The sequence below is a fragment of the Bombus bifarius genome, unplaced genomic scaffold, assembly GCF_011952205.1.
Source record: "Bombus bifarius isolate JDL3187 unplaced genomic scaffold, Bbif_JDL3187 scf7180000008234, whole genome shotgun sequence".
In the NCBI taxonomy this organism is placed as follows: domain Eukaryota; kingdom Metazoa; phylum Arthropoda; class Insecta; order Hymenoptera; family Apidae; genus Bombus; species Bombus bifarius.
In genome coordinates this window covers 235,661-256,840 of record NW_022884529.1, presented here as the reverse complement: position 1 = coordinate 256,840, position 21,180 = coordinate 235,661, and the positions used below count along the sequence as shown (strand labels likewise).

General features: G+C 32.0%; 1 protein-coding gene across 6 annotated transcripts in view; it reads left to right on the top strand.

The window, feature by feature from the left end:
- The window catches only part of LOC117211469 (venom metalloproteinase 3), a 91,560-nt gene that overhangs the window by 33,668 nt on the left and 36,712 nt on the right, over positions 1 to 21,180 (top strand). The window lies entirely within an intron of this gene.

Sequence of the window (21,180 nt, the reverse complement as noted above, 5' to 3'; positions counted from 1 at the left end):
CTTATTTATATTCATAATAGTACATATTGCAAAACATTATTTCATTGCACAATATAAAAACGTGAAATTCAAATGGAAAAGCCAATTTTCGAAGGATTTTAAGTCGTTCTCAATCACCAACATATACGTATAATTCCATTCTTTTAAATAATTTTGCTCTTAGAAAGCGCTTACAAATTTTATTAAAAAAATATATTTATTTATTCCAAACTCATGAAAATTGCAAAACTATAGAAGGTATATCATATAATGAAACTTATATGACTAAAACGTTATGAAAAAGTAACGAACTTAACAAAACTTATAGGCTATATAAAATTTGATTGTTAGCACATCGTATACTAAATGCATCGTCCAAAATGTTAATTATTAAATAATGTAAGTAAAGACTAATGAATATAGAAAACCTGTAATAAAAATAATAATTAATCATTTTTTATGATGTTTTTTTAATTGAGATACATATCGTAGCAATCTCCTGTCTTTTTAAAAATAGAACCTGAACTAGCAGATGCTAATCTCATTTAGTATGGAATGAGTTAATGTACCTTTCTTTTTAAAATATTACGACATTATACATGCTAAATGGAATGCCAAAGCTAAATTCGTCTTTTTCGTTCTATATTTAGGTCTCAAATAATCCAACCATAACCGAGCGAGCGTCAAATACGTGTCATTCTTAGAGAACATAACCTATAAACTTTCCACAAACACATGTTAAAACTCCATTCTATAATCCGACCCCTTTAGTATCGATGAACAAAATTGTTTGAGTTTCGTCGTTTGTTCAAGGCAATCTACAATAGAGTTCCGCGAAGTAGATTTTACGATAAAGGAAAGAAATCAAACTGCGGCTCGAGATACAAATGTACAATGTAGCTACATACATACATATGTTCGAGATATTGTACGTCTTAACGTAAGCGTAGGTATTTAGGTATTGAACGGCACGCGGTAATCGTCCTATCGATACACTCTTTCAATACTAGTCATGATTTCACGATCGATACTGTCGTGCGCAACCGCGATATATCTTTTGTACTATCGCAAGAAATGGCGCGTATTAATGCGATATCAAATCGCGGAAGTCGTAAACGGGCTGTCGCAAGAACCGGTGACTGAACCGTGGCACGCGGTCTAGAAATTTACACCGAATTATACAATGTACGTGCAAACGATACATATACCGAATCGTGACTACTGCCCCCTTCCCCAGTATGCGTGAGAACGTTATGTGCTTGGTTTTGTCACTCTTAACAGCGTTCCTAGAACGAGCGAAAAACAGTAATTGTCCGCCGCGATTTATGAGTGACTGAAGTATGAATCGGTGGCCACGAAAGTGCTGTCATATTTCGCAGCCTTCACTGTAAGTATAATGCACCTGCAAGTTTTCAAGATTGTCGATTTTGACATTTATTAATCCTTCCATATCATAGGTTAGGTGTTGCTATCATAGTAACATAATTTTTATTTAAATATTGAAAGATGAATACTAAAGTTATTCATACGTAATTATTCATACACGTGTTATTTATTTTTAATACACATATTATATATGTTGTAAGAATGTAAATGCGTATTACGTATATGTATGTTTAAGTATAGGTATATATATGGTCGGCCATAAGACTTAGGAATTTTATTCAGTATTTTGTATTACATAGCATATGTACATGATGCAAATAAACTAACTAGAAAATGAAAGCAATGATAAGTATTCAATTTTTTAATAATATCAGATGTTCTAATCCTACGGGATTATGGCCGGCAGTGCACGTATATGTATTAAATATAAGTTTATTGTCTACTATTGCAATGACTCAGTTTTCTCAAAAAAATGATCATCCTTTTAAATCGGCTATCGAAACGATCTGCTCCGGGCATATTTATTACAAAAGAATAAATAGTAGCAAAAGACAAACAATATCATCGAAATACATATTCGATCGCGAATGTATCGATTTCCATAATCCGTTGGCTTTCCATATTTATGAAAGCACGTAGATCGAGGTTGCACATTATTTATACCACTTCGACGGCTCTGTCTCGTGCTTGTGCACACATCCAGTATTTCATTAGTAACGTCGCTCAGTCTCGGTCCTTGGTGTTTTACATAATTTTTTTATATGGAGCGTTTTTCGACTGAAGCATGCTGTGTGCACACACTGTCACCGTTATTTTTAACTGGTAGGAGCCGAGTCGTTTGCAGTCTAACTGGTATTATCAGGATCACGATGTTTCACAATGACTATTGTTCCCTCCTGAAATATTGTAACACGGATCTGAAGGAGTTGCCTATGGAAAATTAAACAGGATCGTCAAATAGCGTTAAACACCATAGTTTCTATAATTCACGTTCTCAACGTGTGAGTTGTCCCCTTAGAGGTTATGAAGTATTTGCGTAGTTTTTCAGGTTTTGAAGGATTGCCGTAATTATTTTCAGTTAAACATTTTTTATGTTTTTATTTTATTTTTTTATTTGTTTTTAATATAGTTATGTTACTATATTAAATAAAACTAAATTGATAGATTTTGATAAAAATGTTTATTCATATGGAGGGCAGGAATATAAATAAATGTTGAAGGTCATTTGGCTACTTCAGAAGAGAGCCAGGAATTAAAAAAGATTGAGAAACACTGTTTTATTAGTAATGAAATTATGATTTTGAATATTAGAATTAAAGCTATCGGGATGTAGAAATAACAAATTTCTAATTTTTCATAAGAATTTTATAGATTTACAACAATAGATACATTCTTGGTGATTTTCTATCAGTTTCTTCATTATTCTTTATCATATTTCATCACATCATTATAACATTAAGTACTGATAAGAACATCAACATTTAGATAAATTTTTGAAACCTAGTCAATATTCATTTACAGTTCAGCTTGATCTTGTCCATATTTGTTGTTTTAGTGTACATTTAAGGTTTAAGATTTATAAACTATAAATACATACATTTTTCATTTTTAATTTTCGAGTATCTTACTGAAGGATTTATTACAATATTGTACACAGTTAAAAAAATATGATATTACTTATAAAATAACGAAATATTATACAATATATATAAACATCGTTCCATAAAATGTGATTAATCCACGATTTATATCCATCGACTAAAAGACGAGAGAAGGGAGAAACGAAGACGAGAGTTTGCAGGAAGAAAAAGAACGATTAGTCAATGGAAGTGACATTGATTCGTGGCAGACACTCTGGAGCCTCGCATCTTCGAATATGATAATAAATATCGCCTTCTGTCGATTTCTGATCGTCATCAATTGTAGCTGTCAGTAGACGCTTGTAACGCGTTTGTTCGGCTATTCGAAGGATGAGTCGCACGGACGAGGGTATAAAGTCGCGAACATTATAATAAGAATGAGTTTAATAACCTCGAGCGTCGTTGCTTTCTCTGTTCAGGCTGTCGCGGTTCTCGTAGCTCTCATGAGGTCGTTAATTTGTCTCAGTGGTGGCGTTTTAATTACTGGGAAGTATGTAGTAGCACATGTGAGTAACAGTATTTCTTGTGTGATATACGTACCTCTTACGTGAGTAAAGTGGAATTTAAGATTGAATTTATTCGTACAATTTTGACCTATTGTCTCTTGTGAAATATTATTAAATAAATTAAATTGTGGGTATATTAGAAACAATAAGACGAAGAATTATCTCGTGTTTAATTAAGAGAAGAGGATATTGTTTTGTTAATGTGGCTATTTATTACATGCAAGAGGTTGTTATTTTTTTGAATGAAAAGTAGATGGGTATCAGAATAAATGAGATGTAATTGTCGATTTAATAAGGTATGATTTATGGGAAGATATTGTATTAATGTAAAACAACCTTTAAATTATTTCAAGTTTGAAAGATGTATCTATATACTTAAGTGAAAAATTGAAGAAAGAATAAACAGTAGCAAATAATTGAATTACTTATTACATACTATACTTGTATAAGAGAGAAAGAGTTTAATGTCTCGAATAATAAATAAGAGAAGAAAACGAGAAATTACAGAGGATGATACAAAAGAGTTAATAAAATTTGTATTTTTTATTTTTATGTTTTGTAACGTTCAAGATCCAAAAAATATGAAAATAAGAATTTAAACATCCGAAAATATTAAAATAGTACATGTTGCGTGTGAAAGTACAAAGAAATATAATATTAGTATAAGAATGATATTTGCCTCGAAAGTAGAATAAAAACTTAATCAGAACTTTAAAAATTTCACAATAAAAAAATTTATAAGTTTACACTCAATGAGAGTACTTTTCGCTCTATGACTAACTATTATCTTAAATTTAAAATAGATGTAATAATTTTTATTTATATCATGTATACCTTCTCCCTTTCTTTTATTTTTATTCTGTATCGAATATAATGCAACCTAGAGTATACAGAAATGTAGCTGGTATTTTGATGTTAACCACCTCTTTAGAGAACAAAAAATATATGTGTGTGTGTGTGTGTATTTCATTCGTTAATATGTTTACAGTAACATTGAGGTTACAAGTCGTCCAACTGAATACATTTTAGGAATCATCTGCTTAGATAGAACATTTCTTCCTTTTTTTGTTATTTTAGCCACAGGTTACAAGACGACTATTTCCTGTCCAACTGACTGTTAGAGACGAGAAAGACTCTATTGTTTACACAATCGGTGACATCATGAAATAAATAAAAACCAAATAACAATCAACGCTCAATTATTTTATTTTTATTCTGATTTATTTTCGTTTTTATTGCTTGAGATTCTTGAGAGTGTGAAAAGGGCGTTCATTGATTCATCTAAAAATCATCTATGATAGAGCTGACTGCAATATTGAAATACGAATTAATTGCTAAATTAAAATTATAGAACGATATTAACATGGCATAAAATTTGTAAAATTTCATATTTTTCAAAATTCTATTTCTTTAATTATAATTTTAGAGCAAGGGAACGTAATTACATGCACGTATTACGTATGGAACGGTATTAGTAAACTTTATCATCGATTTCAAAAGTAGATTCACGTTTCCAGACGTTTGGAGTGCTAACAGGTTGTATGTATTTGGAAGTGAAAGTGTTTGCAAATATGATTTTTAGAAACTTATTTCATTGTTTGAACTTGTAGAGTTGATCCTGAAAAAGATGACCGTGACATTTATTGGTAGGCAATGTAAGCGTAGTTACGTACACGTGTTAAATGCTGCTATATATATTTATATAAATTACGTAATTACTAATTATCATAAATAAACACATAGCTCTACAGGGAAAGGAACAGAATTCAAAATTGTCCTTTATATTATTGTATTGAAAAATGCGTATTGTCAAACATAATTACGTTGCGTACGAAACGTCAGGAACGTGGGGACTTTTTTACGGTCATGACAAAGAAGAATAAGTTTGAGGAAGAGAATATGCAAAAATCATTCTTAGATAAGATCTCCGTTGATTTATCCATCGTTATTATATTCCAAGACAGTACAATATCCGGGTATTCGTCAGATTAATAAGATTTACTTGCGTTGAGTCATGTGCGAAACTTAAAAATACGCGCAAGTGATAACTGTAAAATGAAAAAAAGTACAGATTAGAAAATAAATATACATCGAGCTTCATGAATGATTAAGTTGATATAGATAATGTATGCAAAATTCTTAATTCGAATGAGAAATAAGCATGATTCAGTATGATAGTCACAGCATAAATCTTCCTTACCACGCGTTGAAGTCACTTTCATCGCGATAGCAAGTGGAGTGCTTTCATTGATGTCTCTTTAATCTTCCATGATATTGTACAGCTTAGCTCTTATATATTTAGGTATACATTTATGTATCTATTTTTCGAATCTTATTTTATATCTTTATCATGGTATCCTTATATTTTTTCGTCTAATTCTCTCTCTCTCTCTCTCTCTCGTTTGCTATTATTACAAATTTTATTTCTTTCGTCTATAATGTCGTACCATTGCATTCTCTCGTTGTAAGTTATATCACTAATTATTTTTTTTCTGTATTTCATATGAGAGTAAGAAATCGCAATCAGCTAATTTTTATTGTTATAAGTAGAAAAGAACCTGACTGCAAAAGATTTAAATTATCCTGCAACATATTGTTTGTACTTATATTACAACACCGTACGTTTAAACATCGTATTGTTAGTTTCCAGATTGATTATATTTTGGAACATTTATCAATAAGAAAAATGAATAAAATCTTCTCAATGGAGAAATAATATAATATCTTTATCTACTTACGAGAAATCTATTTCTTAAATAATTTACAGCTTATATATTAATAATTCAATATGTACGACGACTGTTTATGAATCTACTCTATCATGTACGATGTAACTAGACTCTGCGACGTGATATTTAAAATACTCGACGGAGGCTTCCTGGGGTTCCCCCATAAATCGACATCGAATGTCTTTCCGCTTGTCAGACTCTCGCATTATCGAACTAATGACAGCTGCTTGAGATTCCAATAAAAATGATTTCCGGACTCCTTGAGGCATGGCCGTCGCTCCGGACGATCTAGAAAAATGTACCAAGGTAATGAAATTCTCAATCACGCAGCACGCTCGTGTCTGTGTAAGACGATTTACACGCGTATACAGCACGCACGTTTAGTTTCGCACGTGTCCCTGAGACAAAATGAAGACGAGGGACATACCGTAGGATTATCGGTGATTGGACGATCAAAACTTAAAAATAATCGAGAATGAAACGAGAAGATTTCATTTTCCACTATCTTGAGGCGCGGATAAGTATTTGCGATGTATATAAACAACCTCGATTGTGTCAATTAGATATAGTCGGGTTTTAAAATAATATTTTATGGTTGCAACGCAACCATGTTGTTATTCGATAATATTTTTCTCTGCAACATTGAAACCTCCAGAAAGGTGGAAAATCGGTTTATTTATCGCTTGGAGTAGGTGACTTTGTGTAAGAATGAATTCAAATTTTCCATATTTATTTTATTCCTCTTTTGCACATATTTTCGAGATTTAATTATTAAAGTTTGATTTATAACAAATTAGTTATTGAACTCGTACAAAGAATAATGAGAATAATTGGGAGATCTATTTTTGTTAAAGTTATCATTGACAATGTTAAAATAATATCATATACTCATAAACAATTACTCGATCTTAAAAAACTCGTTTTACACTTACATATCTTCTGCTTTAAGGATTGCATCGGGCTTCTTCGGAATTCTTATATTAGGTCGTCCGAAAAGTTTCTTTCGTTTTATAAGGAAATAATGGATGCACAATATTTTCCGTTTTATACTGTTTTATCGAATTACGTGTGATCCATTTTGTTCTACTAGAATAAAGATCACAACATTCGACAGATTAGGTTTCATGTTTGTATAAAGATGCATCGTTGTAAAAGACGGGTCTGTAAAAGAAAAACACATTTCGGACAATTTAATAATATCATTTGCCGAGTCTAGTTTTTAATTGTTTTAGTTCCAAAAGATCCAAATCATTCCGCATAGATACAGAAAAAACAAACATAATCTTAATACGAGATTCCTAATATCAAAATGCAAATCGACGAACAGCGTTTTTTATAAAAATAATAGCAGTTTTTCCAATGCATTTAAACGCCGCAGATATCAATAGGACAAATACAAATTACTTTTGAACAAGAACGTTCTATTAAGAAGAAATTATTTCAGACGCGACATCTTAAATTTACATCAAGTTCAATTTGTATTATCAATAAATATCGCTTCACATATTTTACGTCTTTATATCAAACACGCGATATCGATTCTTTTATTCTTTTAAATCGTTTTCGATACGAGTAAAATGCATCTGCTTGTAACGAGAACTGTTATTCGATAAAATTATATTAATACGAAATCATTTTGCAGCCGAATTAAGTCGGAAGTAACGAAATTAAAATGATGAAACTCGACATCCCTCAAAGAGAACTTAATATATAGGCTGTACAAGTGTCCTCGAAGGATGACCATGGATTCAGAATGACTGTGACCACGTCCAGACTGACATGTGAGAGAAAGTTGAGTACATTAACACCGAATGAACCGTATCACCTTGTTCGCACTAGCTGCCCATGAATCTCGCGAAAGAGGAACAGAATTAACAACATGTACGCGGTTTCTGATTTTGTCTCCTGTTTCATAGGCGGAATTGAAGTTTTATTGGAGGACAAAATGATCCCGTAACATAATGAAATAGAGTTTATATCTGTGATACTCGAGATAACGATTACTTTTTAATGAGATCATAGCGTTCGTTACATACATAGAGAATATATTAATGAAACTATTATTTGAAAACTAGTTCTCGCGACGTTTTGTCTTCTTATCGTTGCATGTGCACGTTATTCCGCGTGTATTGTTACACATTTACGTGACAGTGTTGCGTAATGATCGAAAATCACACGATCATTTTGTAAATGTAATTAAATTAAAGATTCCTGCAGGTCTGTGCAATTCTTTAATAATCGACGACTCGATAACTTTTCTATTAAACGTAAAATTTCGAAAATGTGGAAAACTATAGAAATGTACAAAAATACAAACGTGAATATGAAAATATAAGATACATACACGATCGAAAAAGATACACGACGAAGTCTGACGTCATACTGTCATTTATTAATTAAATTTCACGAAAGAATGTTTCTGTTCTGTAAACCGAGTTTAATATTTCTAGGATTTCGACGCCAATCGGGTCAAGATTCGCTGAATCGGTAAAGCGTGAATTTTCAATTATCGCTATAATTATGAAGTAGTTGATACCCGACGTCAAACGCATCGTATCAGTTAGCACCGAAACGTCGTGAAATTTTAAGCGAAACTTTACTCCATCGAACTCGAGCAAAATTAAAAACTGCATCCTAAATGCTGAATCAAAAGTAGTCGATGATCGATAAAACTGATAAAGAAAATCTCATAACTTTGAATGGTATTATGCTTCTATTACAAATTGATATCTTTCTCGTTTTCTTTTTAACAGTAGACTTACTTGCCATTAAATTATAACACTTATGTTAAAGGAATGAAAAAATGAAAGATTCTATGAAGATATATATAATAAAGAGAAAAAGCGTTCTCTTATCCATATATTTTGGAAAAAATCGTTATAAAATAATTATCCAAATTGACTTGTACTTTACGACAAAACTAAGCTTATTTCACGTTTTCACATAATTTCACATACATCAACTAATACTAAAAGATTAACATTTATTTAAAAAGAGACTGAAAAGGGTATTTATATTGGCGGCAAGCACCAAATGAATCGAGTTTCTTTTGTTATAACATAAAGTTTTCCGAGTACGTACTGATTTAATTGGATTCTTTCGTTATCCACAAGGAATAATTCCAATCGTGGAACGTGCGCGCGTTTGAAGGTTAATGATAATTGATTTTTTGTTTTTCACATTCGATCGATTACCATCGGTTTCACATCGTTGTCCACAATAAAGAAGCTGTATATTTTGCATTACAAACGGATGTCGAACGGCTCTGAAACAGAAAGGTGGACTAGCCAAGGACGCGATTTAATTTATTTCGTTCAATCAAAACTTTAGCGGAGAGAAAATTTATTGCTCCAGAAATCTGTCATTATATGAAACTACTAATTATGTTTTATAGATAAATATGTATTATATTAATTATATTATATATTATACAGTACAATTAATTACATTAATTATATTTACAGCAAGATTAATCGATGTTATTTGCAATTATGTTTTGATATTTTAAAAACATTGTGTAGTAATATTTTCATTTAAAGCTGAACTCTTTCGTTGCAGAGAACAAATATTCATCGTTAAACGTCCTAACAGTTTTTTTGGAACTTTCACAATTTTATCTAGTAAATTCGAAGGTTTCTCAGTTTCGTAATTATCTCTAATTACCTAGTACACAGAAAAGCACACAGGAGTAAGAAATTCTTCGCAAGATATCGCTAATTGGTATGCAACATCTAAACGATTTAGCAATAAATTAGAATTCAACACGGCCAGTGTATGATATGCAAAATAAGAAAGTCAAATATCATAGATATCAGAAATATCACTTGCACCGCAGACTATAATTTCTTCTTTGTATGATAAGTCGAGAAAACCGTTGCGTTCGGCGATTCATCGTACTTCAGATGCAAATAGCGCTTCAATTATGACGAGAAACATAGGTATGCATCTTGATCATGAAGATACGAAAATAAAACCTATTAATTACGATAATGATTCTATGGACATAGTGTAAGCATATTATATAACAGTAAAAAAGTTATGATGAACGTTCTCAGTTTTCTGAAAGCAACGGTGATTTCCAAAGTACAGTTAGGAAATTGACTGAAATATACATTATTTAATTAAGCTAATTTAAGATTATATATAGATAGACTTTAATCAGAATTTTTTCTCCCCTTTTGCGGAATTATATTCAAAATTCAAAGAGACTCAATAAATCTTTATTTGAGATCATTTCAATTATTATAGTTGCGATTATAATTAGCATTATAAGTTCAATAACTCTTAAGTAATTAAACGTTTTCAACGCGAGAATATTTTATAAATTTACGTTACGTTTGGATAAAATTAATTTACTTCAAGTAAAGTGAATTTCAATAGAATCACACGTGATAGCATATATTTAAATATCTCCCATCAGTGCTTCATTAAATAACAATTTGAAATTTAAATGATAGTTTGGAAACTTTCGATTAGGTAGCGTTTTATTAGGTAATATCAGATTTAATTTTATCACGTACTATACGTTTTATTGCATGCTATTAAATTCGTTAGAGTTCAATTAGAAAGTTTTCCATTTGATAAAGTTTGATTGAATAGTATTTTTTAAATTTCTTGCAGTAGTTAATTCGAAACTTTCTAATCGTATATATTTTTACTCGAAAATGTTTGATTCTACATATATCTATACATATTTTAATATTTTTTTAATAAACATATTTTTCTTCGAAATTTAATATGTCTCCGATTTGATTCATTCGTTTGTCAAACACAAACGAAAATATTTGTATCGTAACTAAAACCTCATTGCTTTCTAAACGTGCTGCATTAATGATAAATTAAATCATATCGTTTATTCAGTTGAATAATCGAGGAAAATCCGAGAACCACTCGTGCGACGACGACAAGTATCGTTTCTGACAGAAACGGAAAACGAGCGCAGTGTACACCGAGTAAGTTATAAATTATAATTAATTGCAACGTGTGTTGACAAGAAAAGTTGTTGCCATAATCGCGATCTCTCTTGTCGGTCAATTCGTCTCGACCAGCCTTCGAACCGGAAGAAACGCTTTCTGGTTACTTCCTTCTAGACACGAGCAGTCAAACTGCGAAGAAAGTGATCAGACAACTTGTGTACGTACAAGCAATCGCTTTTATTTCGATGGATTTTTATACTTTTTGCCGACGAATGAATACCCAGTTTTATTAATTGCACGAATAAATTCCTCTATTTTATAGTCTTCGTTGATTAATGGCATTCAGATAAAATGTTACATTGAAAAATTTTGCTATTATTATTATATATATAGAAACATATTATATATAGATACAATTAATACAATACAATTAATATACAGAGTGGTTGATAACTGGTGGTACAAGCGGAAAGGGGGTGATTCTACACGAAAAAAGAAGTCGAAAATATAGAATAAAAATTTTTCGTTTGAGGCTTTATTTTCGAGGAAATCGACTTTGAATTTTCGCTCGGTACGCGTGCACTTTATCCCGTCTCGTTATAACGGATCTCACTGTAGATCGTTGTCTCGATAGAAAAATTGAAAAAAAAAGAAAAAAAATTAAAAAAATATTTTTACCAACCACCCTGTATATATAATATATATAATATGTATAATTAATTAATAATAATATATATAATGTTTATTTTATTTTTTTTTTCTTTCTTTAATCTCATTTCGTAAAATTTCTGAGTACTTTTACAATTGGTTCTATCAAATATTGGTAATTCAAAATTAACTAAAATCAGCATTTTTGATTCTCAGAAACGATTATATACTTAATCATTTAATTTCAATTTAAAAACTTAATAATATCGAATAATCTCTTACATACATATGTAATTCATTGATAATTATACATATATCGCAAATTGTAAAATTTTAAATGTCTATAAAAAGAATCAGAGATTTAAGGTGTACATATCGAGTAGATAGAAAATCGATTCGAATTGAGACTTGTAATCGTTTTGTATTATCCATTCATACTCTTCTATCGAATATGAGTATGTGTATCTAAAAATTGTTCTAGATAACAATGAGAATACGGCAATTGTATATTTTCATTATATGAAAGATGAAGCTAACAAGTAAAACTTCTACGTTACTTTGATCAACATCGTACCAAACTGGATTAGAGAAATGAACGTGGACTGCAGAAGAACTTGATGTTGCGATCCAAACTTCCTCTACGAGTTCAACGTCAACTTTAAGTGAAAACGCGCACGCACATTCAAGTAAAAGTGGCAGAATTTCTCGTACGCAAATGCTATCACGTTTCCCGCCACAATTTCACCCAGATATTCTTTCCAAGCTCCTAAACAGCCATGATGCGAGCGAGCAACGCACTGAATCTCATTTAAAGTTTCGCTTGATGACGATGCAACAACTTTCCATTGCTTCCTGCTATTCAGGCATATTTGAGATGAGAAGAAAGTAAACCGCTTTTTAATACTGTAGCGTAACGATCTTTATTCCATTTGCTAGACGGATGATCGTTCTAGCGCAATAGCGTTTCCATTCGCCTGATTACTTTTCGCAATCGGTTTGGTCGCCGTTTTCTCTCGTTTCGATCAAACGACACGATGAAACTCGTTGCCCTTTGCTTCGCTTCGCCCCTCTGACTCTTTGAAAACGTTCTACGACAGTCAGTCGACATTTACGATCTGCAATTAGTGTTACGATGATCGTCGTTGAACCAGAATCTATGTACGACGTGTCCTTTAAGATGGTGGAAAAAGTGCGTGATAAAATAGTTCGCAGTGGTAAAGTGATGAAACAGAGCTTTTGTATGTATAAAAGGAGAGGGCAGCGATATAAGATGTGTATTATTTTATTTCATTTTTATTTTTATTCCTTATTATGTAATAATTGAACGTATACAAATTAATGACGAATTATTAATCAAGAGCAGCACTTATTACATTTTATAAATCTAACAGACTGCACATTTTAATTACCTATTAATAGACGTAGTAATAATGTATTTTACTATTTACTGCATATGCTACTGTACAATATGTGTATACTACTATACACTATACTATTTTAGTACCATGGCTTGCAATAATAATAATAATAATTTATAAGATACTTCTTAATCTACGATATTCTAGAGGAGTACCGAAGAAGTATTTATTCGATGAATGAACGTATTCATAAAATTTTCATAATGCAATTTATTTCTGGGGTTCATTCGCAATGTATAACTTTCGTATTTTCCTTTTTTGCTCAACTGACATTAGTAACCGCAGAGATCCGTTTAACAATGGGATAATTTTTCTTCTCTGATGAATGAATACGTGTTTTTAATTAACTGTTCGCGAGACGAATAAAAAATTCATTTCGCAATAATTTGCGAATCGTCGGTCGTTCATTTCTGCGAACGTGTACGATTTCCAGGAATCAATAACTAAAGTTTGTTGAAATCAACATAACTGGATCTGACCAGACCCGAAGATTCTCATATTTCATACGTTCCCTCCAAATTTATATCGTTTATTAGCCATTCCAAAAGAAAGAAGAAGAATTATGCCTTTTATCGTAACGATTTTTTATACTTTGTCAAAGATGCTAGTTACCGAGTTTTATGAGATAATCAACCTTTGCACGTACGGATACGAAGCACAGAAAATGCAATAAAATGTCTTACTTAAAACATTTTTCATGAAGATTTACCACTTTTCAGAGCGGGTGTACCACAATTATTTTAATTTGAGAAATTGGTTGAAATGAGATCAACAAAAGGGACAAAAAATTACTCATATTAATGAAATCCAAGCAATATGAACAGGAAATTACCTTTCATTAAAAAATTTATATGAAAAACTAAAAAATTTGATACAAAACTAATTAATTTTCATAAAAATTCACGAAAAATTATAAAGAGAGAAAAATCGTCTTTCATATAAATATTTAGTATAAGTAAAACAAATAAGACAGATTAAATACAGAGATTTGTTATCTTAATGACGTTTTGCTAGTTCACAACATGTTTACCGTAACTAAAGAGAAAATGGTACGTAATTTTACATCTTGTAAAGTAACCTTTCGTTCTTCTCATAAACTCATACTAAGCAATACTCTGCCGACCCAAAGTCTACTTTGAGCTCGAAATATTAACTTAATTACCCTTTCACTAGCGCGAAGCTTCAGACTTACATCGATTTGCACGAGAACATGACCTTTTCATCTTAAAAAAAAAAAAAAAAAAGCAGGAAAAAAGACTGGATGTTCTACTTAGATTCTTGAAAAATTGCATCAGAGAATCGTTCAACAAGAAATCTTTATTATTATTTTCTTTATTTTTTAAGAGGAACGATAATCTTTCACGCGCTATAAAAACGATGCATTTAGTCTGTGTGAAATAAAAAATCGAAGTCTCCTCGTTGACATCTATGAATGACAATGAATTGAAATTCGTCAGACGACTTTTATATTAAATTCGGTGTTTCCAAGCCTAGAACATATTGACTTAATGATCGCCTGTATAAATCAGTAGCACGGTATCTTGAATTCAGAGTGAGGTCACTAGAAATTATTTTCCACAGACTAGAAGTGGTCTGGTTTATTTTTATCCTCTCCCCTTTTTCTATTTTTTGTTTGTTATTTTTCTGAAATAAAAAAAAGATATATAACATGGTTGATGCAATATCGAGATAACATTATATCACAGAACCCAGACGTGGTTTAACGATTAGTTAGGGAGTCCTGTCATCGAATTCTTGCACATGGTATCGTGTCGATCTCTACCTTACAGAGAGAATTACGAGAGAATTTTATTATGCGGCTAACGTTTCATTTACGCGATTTGCATCCTGTTTGAGATGTAAATTTACCGAACGTAGCTGATTCTGTGTGTTTTGTGTTTGAATGAATTCGTTAGATTGAACTTTTTATTTTGGATATTTTGCATATATGAAATACCAAGTTTAAAAATTAAATTGCTTGTGAAGATTATGGTAGCATAAAAATAGTTACCTTTTTTTAGATATCGCAATTATCTGTAAATTGCGTGTAAAGTGTTTCACACAACTCATCGATTCCTGTTACATTATTTATCATAATGAAAACAAGGAAACCAAGGATGTGACGTTATTGTTATCCAATAGATATTAAACTTAATTATTCAGGTATTCGTTGTCCTTTCCTTGTTTGTGAAGAGCAAATTGTATTGATTTTGAATTACGTTTATGCAATAACCATCGTCGTTATGAAATAAACCATCGTCGTCTGCTTAAAGTTTTCCATTCGCATATAAATATGAAAAAGATAAAATATCTTGAGAATTTAAGTTAGATCAAATGAAATCCCTTACAAAGCTTAGTTAAGGAACTGCGTTTTCTTTCACAAACTTAAATTTAATGAAATAAAAAAATGTTTACGCGGATGCCTAATAGAAATGAAAGGACACGAAAAATAAATATCGAAGTTTTTAATCGTGGATTTAATAGGTCATCTTTGATCTTTATAAAGTGTGGAACGTGCGTTCACAGATAATTAGCGTTTCACATATCATCCTCGTAGTTCTATTCACTATACCTTGTATTATACATCGCGAAGCATAGTTGAATGAAGAAACCAAGTTGAAAAGTCGTCTTCTCACGATCGACTAAATAATCAATTACTCTTGGCTGATAGTAATAGAAATCTAATTAATTTTTAAGCAATTGGTTATTCATCGACTGCAATTACGTTGTCTTGAATGATGTTTCCATATGCATATTTTCTTCGAGAACTATACTTAGAAAATACCATTGCGATTGCTTGTGTAGAAAGAAATAACGACGTTACTTATTACTGCGATTATATTAATATTAATCTTTGACTATTTTGACATATGTAAAAGCAACAATAAGAAATGTGAATACATAGTATCATTAGGGAAATCATGCGGTAATATTTATTAACGTCAACCATGTGAATCACTTTTGATCCTAAACAGTCAGAGTTTACTTTTGATCGGAGTTGAGTAGTGATATTTCTCAACGAGACTTCGTAAGATACTGCATAAGAATTTTAAATAATCTACTGTGAGTTTACTTGTTTATTAATTATTTATTTACTTCGTTGAATTATATTTCCATAAATACATTTCATTTTGTTATCTCGATCCAATTAGGTTTAATTGCGTTTCTACCATTATCGTCTAATTGAGTCGAAAGAAGAATTTTTCGAATTGTATATAAAAGAAACATACGAATAAGATCTAAAAAGTCATAAAAATGACAGTCGCGAAGGACAACAAGCAAGAAAATTATTCTCGTGAAAAACGCATTCGATTCAAACTTGATCTCCTGACCCAAAATTTTATAAAGAGCAAGAGTAAATGTAGACATAAAAGTAGGCAAGAAAATAAAAATAAACTGTAAGGATAAGTGCATATAAGAAATGGAAATAAAAACGAAAACCAATCGTAGAACGCCAAAAATAGGAAACCGTTTAATTGTCCTTGTGAAAAAAGAATGCATCCAACTTGAGAGCAATCTGGTGATTCAACACTTTTGCACCATAGTGTAAATTTGAGTCGCACGGTCTCGTGAATGCTACGTAAAAGACAGCTTTTGTCTCCGTGAAGGTCGAACCTGCCTCCTTGCGAATGTACAGAAACGCTACTTCCTATTAGAACAATGGTCGCTTTACTTTTGTCACTTCCCATGGATTTCACCTCTTTGCCGACGAAATTTTCACTCCCATATAAAAACACCTTTGGCCATAGGGCCGCCTATGACCCGCTTCGCAAATCTGGAGCGGTAAAAGTGATCAAGGACGAAAACGACGGAAAACGGGGTCATCGTGCGTTGATCCATCGAAATTGATGTCATCCATGGCCAATGTGGAGAATATGCATAACTCGTTCGTCGGCTGAAAACGATCACGCGACTTCAAAGCGTTTCCATCTCGATGACTTGAAAATTAAATGGCGTTTTGCTCGTAATCGCGAGCAAATAATAGCAACGCTTTCACTCGTACGCGGTATCTTGCGAACTTTTTGGCTGGGAATGAGTATTATGGCTGATTTTATCGGAATTCTCAGTACATTTAATTGTTCACGTAGAAAAGTAATTATTCGCCATATTTGTCGCTTCACAGGTTTGTATTCCAGTTTTCTGCTTTTGGGATACACGTATAGCGTCTTTTTGCTATGGCGTTAACTTCTATGTTGTGCGGATTTCTGTATACTTCTTCGATCTTTTTTAATTATTGTATTTCTCCGCTCTGATACTGATTTCTCTGTTCTCGTAGATTTCAAAAATTGTATCTTTCGCGTTTATACGTCATATGTGTTTTCTTTTATTAAATATAATATCCTATACAATCATACAGATTTGATATTTTCACATTCCCTAGCACTTAAACAGGTTTAGTATTTTAATAGTATTTAGTAAATAGGTTTTTTAATATCCTCCCTTTTGTACTGTTCTATTCCTGCTTTAGTTTATTTATTCTCGTATTCTTAAGAAATTCCTTTTACTTTTATAATATACAGGGTGGTTGGTAACTGCTGGTACAAGCGGAAAGGGGGTGATTCTATGCGAAAAAAGAAGTCGAAAATATAGAATAAAAATTTTTCGTTCGAGGCTTTGTTTTCGAGAAAATCGACTTTGAATTTTCGCTCGGTACGCGTGCACTTTATCGCGTCTCGTTATAACGGATCTCACTCTAGATCGTTGTCTCGATGGAAAAATTAAAAAAAAAAAAAATTAAAAAAGAAAATTTTTATTCTATATTTTCGACTTCTTTTTTCGCGTAGAATCACCCCCTTTCCGCTTGTACCAGCAGTTACCAACCACCCTGTATATTATCTTTCTGTTTCTGTTCTATTCCCGCAGCTATTGTGCTTTCTACGTTATTTCCGTTTAACGTATTGTTATTTTTACTAATATCCCATTCTAAACATACAGATTGCAGGCTTTTCCAATATCTAAAACAGGTTGCCCAATGCTATCGTTTGAAGTTGGATAATAGATAGCAGAGTATAACAGCACAGAGCTTATCTATAATAGTATTTAGAAAAGAAATATCAATTGCCATTTTTCCCTATTCACGACTCTGTAAAATATCGATCTACGTATAGCAAGTATATAATGCACGATCATATCTTTAGAAAAGATCGTAGATCGTGATCTCGTGTCATTGTGACTAACACGACACTGCTCCCTGTCTGTTACGTAATATTCGTAAGAGTAAGACGACTTAAGAACAAATAGAAAGTTGACTATCGGTAAAGGTTTTATCATACTTTATTATCATTCTCAGTTGTAAAACCGATAAGTGATGGCAAAGAGCACTGTTTAATATTACGGTAATCATTTTAAGTACTTAGCCTATCGAACGAATTATTTGCCGTATCGAATAGTTTGTACAGTACCATTAAAAAAGTTTCGACCATACTTACCGCCCTACAGTATGTTCCATTGAATGCAAATGGAATTTCCGGTTATTATACATATATGGTAACCAGACTGCTCGAAACATGGTAATTCTTTTTTACCGTTCAACCATTAAAGTTTTCGCTGCACGTGATATACGAGTTTATTAAATTCACAGTGGAATTTCAATATACGAATATACGTACATTTTCAGCCATGGTAGAAAGTTTGGTTTTGCTTAATTTCAATTACTTTACGATGTTAAACGCGTTTCAACTCCCTGTAAAATATACACGGGTTTTAATTACGACAGAAGTCAGCAACTCTTTTTTCCTCGAGAAAGTTGTCGAGTTAAGAGCAGCGTTATCATCGACAAATGAGTTGCTTAAACACGTTACTTTATTGCTACGGATACAATGACTGTCGGTTTAAAACACTAATGTGAAACCGATTGAAAATCCTGGTCCATGGTATATTTGTTTCGCAGAGACTATATTTATTTAGTTCTAAAGAAACGTGGATTTGTTGAAGAGTTTCTCTATATTGATAAAAATATTTGTATAGATACATATATATACGGTATATACTACAGGATATAAAAACATATAAAAAAATATTAAAAGAGGAAAACATTACTTACATTTTTGTGAATTATTTGTTTTGTACTTTTTATTATTCTATTTTAATATTATTATATTGTATTATATTTATTATATTATATGCTTCGTATATTTTGCATAAAGAATTATAATACTTACATTTGAATTAAAGGGCAACATATGTACGCATTAAGTACGTATAATATGTATTTAAGCGAATAGATCACTATTTTAGCGATAGATGATCGATTTTTGATTCAACGTCGATGTCCAAAGGTCATTTTTCCTGTTTCAAAGATTTTTCATTTCGATCTAAAATTAATATTTAGAGAATATATCGACATAGGAACGTCAATTAGTCCGCGTGAACAAATACGTATACATAAATAAGGAAATACGATGATTTAAACGAAATCTTTTTAAGCATGTACGAGGAATGCAAGTAAAAGATGTTATTACACAGTACTTTGTTATTGTAATCGTTTCTCCTTGTTTAAAATGCCAAAGCATTTGCAACAGCATCACTTCACTACCAAGATTAATGATATGCGCATTTACGCTCTTGCAAGAATGCAATCTACAGCACAATAAAATTTTCCTCGTGAGGTTTCACTTTCGGTGAAAATAAATCTTCTAGAACTGAATTAATCTTCGCTTCAAAACACACCTTTGCAATTCACTGTAAGCTTGTTTTTTTATGTATTATTAGCCATATTGCTTTACAAAAAAAATTGTCTGATACCTTGTCTACTTGGAAAAGAAAAATTTATATCACCTATGGAAATCAAAATTTTTAATATACAAGATAGCATCCTTAATAAAATTATTGAATAGAATGTGGGAAGCTGTAAATTTGTATCTTTATTGTATAATATCTCTATACATACGTGCATTTATCTTTATACATATGTATATTGACCTATAGCAAAATTAATGATGCATCCTGCATCTCATTACGAGAAACTTTATATGTACTTCCTTTTTTTATTCTAAATTTTCCATTAACTAACTTCGTTAAATATTCATTAACTATACGTAACGAAAATTGTCCATTTTTCCAATATCAACAACGTAAAAAGTTTTCACAAAATTGAATTTCAATTCAAAATCGACTATGAATCACGTATATCTGGCTAAAATATTAATTTCAGAAGTTAAATAAATGAAAAAAGCGAAACGAATAAGAGGACTATAAAATCAGCCATAAAATCAACGGATCGAAAGTATCGGCTTATACCTTATCATACCTCTTACCATACATATCACATATGTTATCACGTATCATTGCGTCAAAAAATTCTCCTTATAATAAAATCCAGTTTTGATAAAACTAACGAGTTACCTCGTGATCTAATCTCTATCGTATTAATACTAACTTTCGTTGACCGATCGACATAAAGATCGTTCTTTTGTTAACGTTAACCGCACCATATTTCCCCTTCCACTTCGAAACGACCCCATTGAAGTTTCGCGATTTTTACGATGCAGCGATCGAAAGTTTTCGTTTTGACGCGCGACGTGGGCGTTAATTCGATGCGATTCAACTTTCCTTCCGGGATCGTCGCCTGTCCTATTCACGTTAAAACGCCACCTCCCGCTCGTGTTTGTCGCAGGTTTAGTCGCAGGCATGCGTGAACCCATCATATAGGTTAGTCGTTGTTTCGTCTCGATGTTTCTCCTTTCTTCCTTCCTCCTTTTCTCTCTCTTTGTCTTTTCGTCTGCCTTTTTTCTCCGTGGTTCTTCTTTCGTTTACGAGCGCGTTGCGCAGCGGGTGCGGCGAAAATTATGTAACCGCGCGCGGATTTCTTCATCGCCGCTCGCGACTCGTGGTAATTACATTTCTACCGTGAGAGATATCAGTTTCTGGCCAGCGAGCAAATTGTTGCTGCCTGTCTGGCCCCTCGTTAGCGCAATATTCTAACGGCGATGTTGCATCGGATCGTGAATAGAATACTA